General features: G+C 26.7%; 1 protein-coding gene across 1 annotated transcript in view; it reads right to left on the reverse strand.

Moving 5' to 3' along the window:
* LOC135139131 (ATP-binding cassette sub-family D member 1) overlaps positions 1 to 12,097 on the reverse strand; it is a 52,192-nt gene that overhangs the window by 27,038 nt on the left and 13,057 nt on the right. The gene's annotated exons all lie outside the window — the stretch shown is intronic.

The following is a 12,097-nucleotide window of genomic DNA, read 5'->3' on the forward strand; positions in this document are numbered from 1 at the left end:
TATTATATGTATTAATTTCCGCACGCGTGCAGACCAATACAAAAGTATTTTTTAACTAGCATTTATTTCTGAATTTGTAAAAATACTTCAGTTGTTCGATTTTTCAATTGTTTGAGTAGGTATATAATTTCCAAATATTTTAATTTTTAATTATCGTTTTATTAATCTTTAGACTTTTCTTTTCCAGAATTTTAATGTTTCGTTTTTTGTTTCTCGATATTTTAGTTTTTTGATTTTTCATTTTCTCGATTTTCCAGTTGTTTGATTAGCAATTTCTTTAATTCCAAATTTTTCAGTTTCTTGATTTTCAATTTTCGACAGTTCAATTTTAATTTTGTGTAAATTTTTCGATTTTTTGGCGTATCGAAACCATTTTTCGTTTTTTCAGTTTTTCCACATTTCAATTTCTCGATTTTTAATTTTTGGAATTTTCAATTTTGATTTTTAATGTTAATTTCTCGTTTCTTCAACTTTTGGACTCTCCAATTTTTCGGGTATTCAATTTGAAATTCCTCAATTTCCCAATTTTTGAATTTAAACTTTGAAATTATTCGATTTTTCAATTTTTCGTTTTTAGTTTTTCATTTTTTGATGTTTCGATTTTTCAGTTTCCCGTTTTTAAAATTTTTCGATTTTTTAGTTTCTTTATTTTTAATTTTGCGATTTTACTACATATTTTTCAATTTTAAGATATTTTAATTTTCCGTGTTTTCAATTTCTAGATTTTTTATTTTTCGTTCTTTCAACTTGTCGACTTTCCAATGTTTAAAATTGCAATTTTTTTAAAAGAATGACTAAATATTTTAATTTTTCGTTTTATTTCAAATTTCCATTTTTCAGTTTACCGATTTTCAATTTTAAGAATCTTACACTTTCCGATTTTTCCGCGTCTGGATTTTTTATTTTTCGATTTTACAGTTCTTCATTTCTCTTTTAGTTTTTAGATTTTTAATTTATAATCGCTTTTCCAATATTTCAAATTTTCGATTTCATTTCTTCTATTTCAATTTTGTTAAGTTTTCATTTCTTCAAATTCAAGCAACTTTAATTTTTCATTTTTTCAAATTTTCGATTTGCAATTTTTCGTTTCGGTTTTTTATTTTCTTAATTTTTTCAATTTCCCATGTTTTCATGTTCCGATTTTGTATTTTTTTTTTGTTTTTCAATTTCAATTTTTTCAATTTTTCGATTTGCAGTTTTTCAATCTGTCATTTTTTTGTTCAATTTTACGATATTTTTCTACTTTTCGATTTCTTGACTTTTCGGTTTTCTTATTTTTCCGTTCTTTGATTTTTTGATTTTCCTATTTCAGGATTTTTGCAAATTTTTAAATTTTCGACTTTCGATTTTTCGGTTCCTCGATTTTTAAAATTCTCGCGTTCTCAATTTTTTGATTTTTCGATTTTCCGAAATTTCGATACTACGATTTTTCAATTTTCTGATTCAATTTTTCCATTTTTTAAATTTTGGCATTTCTAAGTTTTCGGTTTTTTTCGGTTTTTCGAATTCTCGATTAAAGGATTTTTCGACTTCACGAATTTTTGATTTTCCTGTTTCTGCATTTCTAAACGTTTCGATATTCCGATTTTTCAGGTTTTCAATTGTTCAATTTTTTTAATTTCCGATTTTTCGACTTTTCGATTATTCAATTCTTCGATATTTTGATGTTTCGATTTCTCGATTTCTCAAATTTTTGGTTTTTCAATTTCTCGGTATTTTTGTCTCTGGTTTTTTAAATTTTAGATTTTGCGATTTCTCGACGTTTTAGTTCTTCTATCCTGCAGTTTTCCAATTTTTCGAATTTAAAAATTTTCGACTTTCGATTTTTCAATTTTTTTATTTTAATGTTTCAATTTCTCGATTATTCGGTTTTTCAACACGTTAATTTTTAGATTTTTCGATTTTCCAAGTTCTGAATGATTCAATTTTTAGGTTTTTTTGAATTTTTCGATTTGTAGTTTCACGAATTTTTATTTTTGATTTTTCAATTTTTCATTTCTTCAATTCATCTAATTACAATTTTTCGTTTCGGCGTTTTATTTTTTCCAATTTTCCAGTTTTCAATGTTCTAGTTTTCTAATTTTTCCTTTTTGAATGTAATTTTTCAATTTTTCAAATTTTTGATTTTACGAGTATAACTTTTCATTTCTTCAATTTCAAATTGGTCCATTTTTCATTTCTTCAATTTTTTGAATTGCAATATTTCGATTTCCCAATATTTCATCTCATCAATTTTTCGATTTTTAATTTTCCCTTTCTTCAATTTTTGACTTTCCAAATTTCAAATTTTCAATTGCTGATATTTTGTTTTTTTTTTTTCAATTTTCTAGTTTTCAGTTTGCCGATATTAATTTTTGGATGTATACATTTTCCGACTTTTCCTCCCCTGGATTTTTTAATTTTCTATTTTGTAATTCTTCATTTCTTCAGGTTTTCAATTTCTGGATACAATTTTTCGATTTTATTCGATTTTTAAACTTTCGTTTTTCCAATGTTTCAAATTTTCCATTTTACGCGTATAAATTTTCATTTCTTCAATAAAATTCCATATTTGTCAATTTTTCATTTCTTCAATTGTTGAATAGCAATTTTTCAGTTTTTCCTCAATTTCTAATTTTCAATTTCTAGACATTTTAATTTTTGTATTAATGAATTTTCAGTTTCTCGATTTGTAATTTTTTGATTTATCATTCGATTGTCATTTGTCGATTTTAGATTTTTCGATCGTTCAATTTAAAATTTGTCGGTCTTTCGGTTTTTTGATTTTGTTTTCCCTAATTTACAATTTCACAATTTTTCGATTTTTCAATTTTTCAATTTCTCGGCTTTTAAATGTTCGATTTTTCAGTTTCTTCATTTTTAATTTTTCGATTTTCAGATATTTTAACTTACTTTTTTTCCAATTTTTCGATGTTTAATTTTTAGTTTTTTAAACTTTTCGATTTTTGACCTTCACATTTTTTAAGTATTCAATTTAAAATTTTTCAATTTTTCGTTTCTTCAAACTTTTGAACAGCAATTTTTCAATTTTTCATTTCCTCAATTTTTCAACTTGCAATTTGTACAATTTTTCGATGTTTCAATTACTAGAAATTTTAATTTTTTGATTTTTAGATTTTTCGAATTTTTATTTTTCCTATTTCTCGATTTTTAGACCTGTTTCGATTTTTCAATTTTTCACTTTTCCTGTTTTTTGATGTTCCAATTTCTCTATCTTTCGATTTTTCACTTTTTTTGGTCCTTCAATTTTTCGATTTGAAATTTTTCGAATTTCCAAGTTTAAATTTTTCAGTTTTTCAATTTTCCAACTTTTGAATTTTTCGATTTGAGAGGCTCTCCAGGTTTCAATTTTTAATTTTTCAATTTATCGTTTCGGTTTTTTATTTTCTTTGTTTTTTTTTAATTATTCGATTTTTCAATTTTTCGATTTTATAATTTTTGTTTTTTTCAATTTTTCATTTCTTCAGCTTTTCGATTTGCGATTCTGCAATTTTCCGATTTAAAATTTCTGGAGTTTTAAGTTTTTGATCTTTCAATTTTTAAATTCTTTAATTTTTCATTTCTTCAAATTTTCGATTTGCAGTTTTTCAGTTTTTCATTATTTTTAATTTTACGATATTTTTCTACGTTTCGATTTTTTTTTATTTTTCCATTTCTCGATTTTTCGATTTCCCTATTTCAGGGTTTTTCAAATTTTGGAAGTTTATATTACCCAATTTTTCGATTTTTTATTTTTAGATTTTTTGATTTCTCGTTGTTTCAATTCTTGATGTTCCTGGTTTTCAATTTATTTAATTTTCGACTTTCGACTTTTTCGATTTTAAATTTTTGTTGTTTCAATTTCTCAATCTTTTTTTTTTGGTTTTAAATTTTGACATTTCTAAGTTTTCGATTTGTTGGTATTTCGAATTCTCAATTTCTCGATTTTCCAATTTTTCCGATTTTCAATCTCCGGATATTTTAATCGATATCCAATTTTTTGATGTATAATTTTTTGTTCGATTTTCCCACGTCTGATTTTTTTTTTCTTCATTTATTCAATTGTTCGATTTCTATATACATACCTATTTTAATTTTTCGTGTTTCCAATTTTTTAATTTTAAAAATTTTCATTTCTTCAATTTAAAATTTTTCAATTTTTCGTTTCTTCAAACTTTTGAATAGCAATTTTTCAATTCTTTATTTCCTCAATTTTTCAACTTGCAATTTGTACAATTTTTCGATGTTTTAATTTCTAGAAATTTTAATTATTCGCTTTTTGAATTTTTTGACTTTCCAATTTTTTTATTTTTCAATGCCTCAATTTTTCCATTTTTCAGTTTCTGGATTTTTAATTTTTTGATTTATCAATCCTTCGATTTTCAGTACCACAATTTTTAATTTTTCATTTCTTGGTTTTTAAATGTTTCGAGCGTTCAATTAATAATTTGCCAGTTTTTCGATTTTTAAACTTGAGAATTTTTCAATTTTTGGATTTTTCAACTTTTCGTGTCTCTAATTTTACAATTTCACGATTTTTAGATTTTTGACTTTCACATTTTTTAAGTATTCGATTTAAAATTTCTCAGTTTTTCGATTTTTACTTCCCGAGCGTAAGCAAAGGAAGTATTGTAATCGAGTCCGTCGGCCGACTCTCTACTTTTACGTTTTCTCGATCTTTCATGACCCCTAGAAGACGAAGAAATAGGTCTCCCATTTCCGTCTGTCTGTCCGTCCGTCTGTCCGTCCGTCTGTCCGTCCGTCTGTCCGTCCGTCTGTCCGTCCGTCTGTCCGTCCGTCTGTCCGTCCGTCTGTCCGTCTGTTGTCCCGGATTTTATTAGACAGATAATCTCCGAAAGTACTCGACCGATTGTTGTGAAATTTTGTACTTATATTAAGAATATCATGTAGATGGTAAAACGCTAACCAAAATTTGTCTAATCATCCCCACCACTAATGCGATGACGTCACTTCAAAATTGTACATAGTAAATGGGTTTTCAATTGTATAAAATAACATAGTCCTACACATGTAGTTTACAACTCTGAATCGACTTTTCACCCGAAACGCCCAGATTTTTGGAAAAAAAATCAAAATTATAAAACAACATTTTGAAATTTAATTTTTAATCTGCTAACCAGAATGCTTTGAAATGTTGCAGATGTTTTAAGGCTATAAAGAGCATCATAAATCTTTAGTCAAAAAATATTTGCTTATCCCCTCCAAAAACTTGATGACGTCAGCTCAAAAGTTTGTGGAATAAATCATATCTAAAATGTACAAAATATGATGAGCCTGTACTTGTGATCTATCACTCCATTCATATTTTTTGGATTTGCATATACAGGGTGACCCAAAAAAATTAATGAATGCGTAAATATATTTTATTGATTTAATCAGGAACTACAAAACCGAATGCTCTGAAATCTTGCAGATGTTTTAAGGTCATAAAGAGCATAATAAATGTTTAGTCAAAATATATTTGCTTATCCCCTCCAAAAACTTGATGACGTCAGCTCGAAAGTTTGCCGAATAAATCATATCTAAAATGTCCAAAATATGATGAGCCTGTACTTGTCATTTATCACTTCATTCATATTTTTTGGATTTGCATATACAGAGTGACTCAAAAAAATTAATGAATGCGTAAATTTATTTTATTGATTTCATCAGGAACTACAAAACCGAATGCTTTGAAATCTTGGGAATATTTTAAAGTTATTATAAGCATGGTAAACTTTTGTTCAAAATGTATTTGTTCATCCCTCCTAAAAAAATTGATGACGTCACCCTTAAATTTTGCTGAATAAATCCTATCTAAAATGCAAAAAATATGATGAGTTTGTACTTGTGATTTATCATTCCATTATATTTTTTAGATTTTCTTAAGAGGTGGTTCAAAAAAATTAATGAAGTCAATTTATTTTATTGATTAAATTAAAGGCAACACTTATTATTAGTATTACACCCCAACCAACCCAATTTGGTAGACACAAAATTTGTTAAAGGAAAAACTCGGTTGAAACATAAGGGTAGCACGCTTATTTACATCGACTTTAACATTACAGACCTGCATTTGTTTTATGCGCTCACTTGGTTCCGCGAATGTGAAATAGACATGTTTATAATCAACCAATTGTGAATTTCACCGTCAAGAATTAAAATAAAACCCAATGTTTTATATAATAAGCGGAAGTCGAAGCAATAAAACCGATGGTCGTTTTGTTTACAGTTTCTCTGTTTGACTCTCACGTATGCTGTTACGCCTGTCATCTTAAATTAAGAATGTTTATACATACACGATTTTCAGTTGCCTCTGACGTAGGTATACGTGAGTAAATTGTTTCGTTATTTTATTGATTATTACAAATCAATATTCAAAACGACCCAATTCATTTTCCCGAAAATTTGAGAATATAATAATTTTATTCTTAGTATTACACTACATCTATCCCAACTGATATACGTGTCCTTGCAAAAATGTTGATGACGTCATCGCAATTTTTTTTTTAAATTCCCACTACAAAAATGTAATGAGAAAAAAAAACACAATAGGCATGCAGTCGTCAAGTTTCCGACAGCGAGGGAAGTACTGTCTAAACTCTTTAGACCAATTTTTAAACTTTGGAATTGTTCGATTTTAATATTTTTCAATTTGTGGATATTTTAATTGTTCGTTTTTTCAATTTCTCCATTTTTCAACTTCTGAATTTTCTAAAAATTGTAAACAAAAATCCAACAATTGCAAAATGAAAATCCGATAAATTGAACAGTCGAAAAACAAGAGTTTCTACAAATTAAAAATTCAATGTCGCTCAAAAAAAATCAATAAATTTGTCTAGAACACACAACGTAAATAAACACGATAAAATCAATAATATTCCAATTTGCGCCTGTTTGAATTTACCATCGACGTGCTTTGTTGTGATTAACATTTAAGTTGACATTTTTACAAAAACACGCGTCCAAGTAACGTGGTGCTTCTCACGTCCTACATCCTGCGAAGGCTTTACAAGGACACTCTATGTAAAAGACTACACAACTTTTCAAGTCTTTGTTACAACAGTTTTCGAAAATTTATAAAAGTTAATATTAAGTATACATAATTAAGTCAATGCGAACAACACCCTATTTCATCAACAACCAGAAATTCGGACCCGTTCCCCACGTCACAAACGAGTTTACCTGACGCCAATTTAATTAATCATAAATAATCCGATTTAAATAAAAAAAAATCATGCAACGAATGACGCATAAAAAGATGACCTTTTCCTCTGAATTCTAGTCGGAGGAAGTTTCTACTGTGGCGAATTTACGCAACTTTTGTCGTACAGTGACTTTTCTGATGGCACATTTCCATTCTGACCTTGCTGGTGTCGCAACTAACATTGAAAACCAATCATCCGATCACCATAAAAAAGCGATTCTTTTATCGACGGGAGTGCATTGGAACGGCGAATTGTCTTTGTATTTTTTAGCTGGGTATTGTCTTTTTCGAGATGAAACACATTTCGCCATTTTAAAACACAACGTGGGTTCCATATGTATTTTATGTACTGAGTACTAAACTGGAAGTGTTTATTAATGTTTTAAGGTTACGGGACTTTTCTATCTAAACTATACGTGTGAAAGAGGAAGAAATATTTTCGTGAGATCAAGGCCAACAATGCTTTCTGGTTCGTTCACTTCCTGGGCTTTGAGTTACGCTTGAAATAATATTCAGCTGCAGGAAGTGCAAAAGCATACAAAGCAAAAAATAACAACTTCATTTAAAATTGTTATCTTGGGTTAATAATACATAGTTAATTCCACACGTGACTAATGAACATGTGACTTTGTTATCTACAGAATTTTTTGCACGCCACTGTCTTTTTATCATTGCTCCTGTCAATAGCTATTTATTTTGTAAACCGAAACCACAATCCAACTTGTCTACGCCTGAGTTCACCACGGATTTAAACAAAGCATTACGGTTAGACGGTGCTTAACTGTTTGGAAACGAATGACTCAACAATGGGTTTCTTCGGAAATAAGATCATATTCTCTGTTGTCGTTTGTTGAACTTTAATTTATCAATAAAAATTCGATCGAAAGTTATTCAGACTACGGTTTTTTTTCTTACATAAATTATAAAAGCAGCTGCAATTCTTTACCGATCTTTGTGATGATTTTATTTCCGTATCTAGTACCAGGTTTGGTCCAACCCAAAGTGACCTCGATTTAAATCAGCCAGACACGAATTCACACATCCAAATCCAATCTGAAGCAACACTATTACGTACGTGTTTGATGTAGGTTTTTTCTGAATATTAGATAACGTAACCATTACTCATGAGGATGAAGTTTGCCACCCGAGCCGCAAGCGAATCATCCAAACTACTACATACTAGTCACACACTATTTTAATAATACGTACGAGATTTTTGGGAAGTTTTTCGAAAAATTATTAAAAAAACCTCTAGAAAGCTAAAACCACAGGTGTAAATATGCAACACTCCCGCAGCTTTTTCACTTGAGTTTTTCAATTTTCAACTTTCCAATTTTTGAATTTTTCAGTTTTAGATTTTGCAATTTTCGATGTTTTAATGTTCCGATTTTATAATTTTTTGTTTTTTCTTCAATTTTTCCATATTTTCTACTTTTCGATTTTTTTATTTTTCCATTCAATTTTCCTGTTTTTGATGTTACAATTTCTCTATCTTTCGATTTTTCATTTTATTTTGGTCCTTCAATTTTTCGAGTTTCCAAGTTTAAATTTTTCAGTTTTTGATTTTTCCAACTTTTGAATTTTTCGATTTGAATTTGTCGTTCCGGTTTTTTTATTTTTTCAATTATTCGATTTTTCAATATTTCGATTTTATAATTTTTTTGTTCTTTCAACATCAATTTTGTCAATTTTTCGTTTCTTCAATTTTTCAATCTTTCATATTTTTTTTGTAATTTTACGTTATTTTTCTACTTTTCGATTTCTCGATTTTATTTTTATTTTCCATTTCTCGATTTTTCCATTTTTGTATTTCAGAATTTTTCAATTTTTGGAAGTTAAAATTTCACAATTTTTCGACTTTTCAGTTTTTCAATTCAATTTTTTAATTTTTCGATTTTTCAGATTTTTCGATTTCGATTTTTTTATTTTAGATTTTTTGATTTTCCATTATTTCAATTCTTCGATGTTCCTGGTTTTCAATTTTTGTAATTTTCGACTTTCAATTGTTGAATTTTTTAATTCATTTTTCAATTTTAAGTTTTTGTTCCAACTTCTCGGTCTTTCGATTTTTTAAATTTTAGCATGTCTAAGTTTTCGATTTGTCGGTTTTTGGAATTCTCAATTTCCCTATGAATCGTTTTTTCAATTTTTCAATTTTCCTGTTTTTTGATGTTCCAATTTCTCTATCCTTCGATTTTTCATTTTTTTTTTGGTCCTCAAATTTTCGATTTGAAATTTTTCGAGTTTCCAAGTTTAAATTTTTCAGTTTTTCAATTTTCCAACTTCTGAATTTTTCGATTTGAGAGGTTCTCCAGGTTTCAATTTTTAATTTTTCAACTTATCGTTTCGGTTTTTTATTGTCTTTGTTTTTTTAATTTTTCGACTTTTCGATAATTCAGTTTTTCGAATTTTTGTTTTCGACATTCGATTTTTCAATTTTTTGATTTTTGAAATTTTAGATTTTTGGGTTTTAAATTATTCAATTTCTCCATTATTCAATTTTTCGATTAATACTGAGAATTTTAAATTTTAAATTTTTCGATTTCTCGAGTTTTCAGTTTTAAATTCTTCAATTTTCCGATTTTCCAAATTCTGAATCATTCAATTTTTAAATTTTGGAATTTTTCGATTTGCAGTTTCACGAGTTTTTAATTTTTAATTTTATCATTTCTTCAATTCATCGATTTGCAATTTTTCGTTTCGGTTTTTTATTTTCTTTATTTTTACAATTTTCGTTGTTTTGATTTTCAGCTTTTATAGTTTTTTTGTTTTTTTAATTTCAATTTTCTCAATTTTTCGATCTGCAGTTTTTCAATCTTTCATTTTTTTTTTTAATTTTACATTTTTCTACTTTTCAATTTCTCGATCTTTTTTATTTTCCACTTCTCGATTTTTCGATTTTCCTATTGAAGGATTTTTCAATTTCTGAAAGTTTAGATTTCTCAATTTTTCGACGTTTCAGTTTTTCAATTCAATTTTTTAATTTTTCGATTTTTCAGGTTTTTCGACCTTTCAATTTCTCAGTTTTTCGGGATTTTTCGATTTTTTAATTTTAGATTTTTTGATTTCTCGTTGTTTCAATTTCTCAATGTTCCTGGTTTTCAATTTTTGTAATTTTCGACTTTCGATTTTTCGATCTCTCGAATCTTCAATTTTTTAATTTTTAAAAATTTACATTTCTCGGTTTTAAATTTTTGTTCTAATTTCTCGATCTTTCGATTTTGTAAATTTTGGCATTTCTAAGTTTTAGATTTGTCGGTTTTTCGAATTCTCAATTTCCCGATTAATCGATTTTTCAATTTTTTGATTTTTCGACTTTTCGAATTTTTAGTTTTCCTATTTCTCGATCTTTAGATCTTTCGATGTTTCGATTTTTCAATTCTTCAATTTTCCTGTTTTTTGATGTTGCTATTTCTCTATCTTTCGATTTTTCTTTTTTTTTTTGGTTTTTCAATTTTTCGATTTGAAATTTTTCGAGTTTCCAAGTTTAAATTTTTCAGTTTTTCAATTTTCCAGCTTTTGAATTTTTCGATTTGAGGTTATCTAGGTTTCAATTTTTAATTTTTCAATTTATCGTTTCGATTTTTTATTGTCTTTGTTTTTTTAATTATTCGATTTATCAATATTTCGATTTTATAATTTTTGTTTTTTTTAATTTTTCATTTCTTCAGCTTTTCGATTTGCGATTCTGTATTTTCCGATTTAAAATTTGTGGAGTTTTAAATTTTTGATCTTTCAATTTTTAGATTCTTTGATTTTTCATTTCTTCAAATTTTCGATTTGCAGTTTTTCAATTTCTCATTATTTTTAATTTTACGATATTTTTCTACGTTTCGATTTTTTTTTTATTTTTCCATTTCTCGACTTTTCGAATTCCCTATTTCAGAATTTTTCAAATTTTGGAAGTTCATATTACCCAATTTTTCGATTTTTTTATTTTTAGATTTTTTGATTTCTCGTTGTTTCAATTCTTCGATGTTCCTGGTTTTCAATTTTTGTAATTTTCGACTTTCGATTTTTCGATTTTAAATTTTTGTTTCAATTCCTCAATCTTTTTTTTTCCTTTTAAATTTTGACGTTTCTAAGTTTTCGATTTGTCGGTTTTTCGAATTCTCAATTTCTCGATTAATCAATTTTTCCATTTTTTAATTTTTCGACTTTTCGATAATTCAGTTTTTCGAAGTTTTGTTTTCGACATTCGATTTTTCAGTTTTTTGATTTTTGAAATTTTAGATTTTTGGATTTTAAATTATTCAATTTCTCCATTATTCAATTTTTCGATTAATACTGAGAATTTTAAATTTTAAATTTTTCGATTTCTCGAGTTTTCAGTTTTAAATTCTTCAATTTTCCGATTTTCCAAATTCTGAATCATTCAATTTTTAGATTTTGAAATTTTTCGATTTGCAGTTTCACGAGTTTGTAATTTAATCATTTTTTCAATTCATCGATTTGCAATTTTTCGCTTCGGGTTTTTATTTTCTTTATTTTTTTAATTTTTCGGTTTTACACTGTTCTGGTTTTCTAATTTTCCTTTTTTCAATGTCTAATTTTTCAGTTTTCAATTTTTGATTGCAATGTTTCTAATTTTCATTTTAAATATGTATTTAATAATTATTATAATTTTTACAATTTTTCAATCTAACGATTTTAGAATTTTTCCATTTTCAATTATTGGATTTCAAAACTTTTTCATTTATTCGATTTTTCAATTTTCCCATTTCTCGATATTTAATTTTTCAATCTTTCGATATTGCGGTTTTCGACTTTACATTTTCTTAATTTTTAAAATTTTTCGGTTTTCAATTTTTCGATTTACAATTTTAGATTTTTCAATTTTTCGTTTTTACATTTTTTAGTTTCTCGATTTTTAAATTTTTTCTTTCTTCAACTTTTGATTTGCAATTTTTC

This window comes from Zophobas morio, unplaced genomic scaffold, assembly GCF_036711695.1.
Source record: "Zophobas morio isolate AGI-343-1 ecotype UQ-CSIRO unplaced genomic scaffold, CSIRO_AGI_Zmor_V1 ptg000030l, whole genome shotgun sequence".
In the NCBI taxonomy this organism is placed as follows: Eukaryota; Metazoa; Arthropoda; class Insecta; order Coleoptera; family Tenebrionidae; genus Zophobas; species Zophobas morio.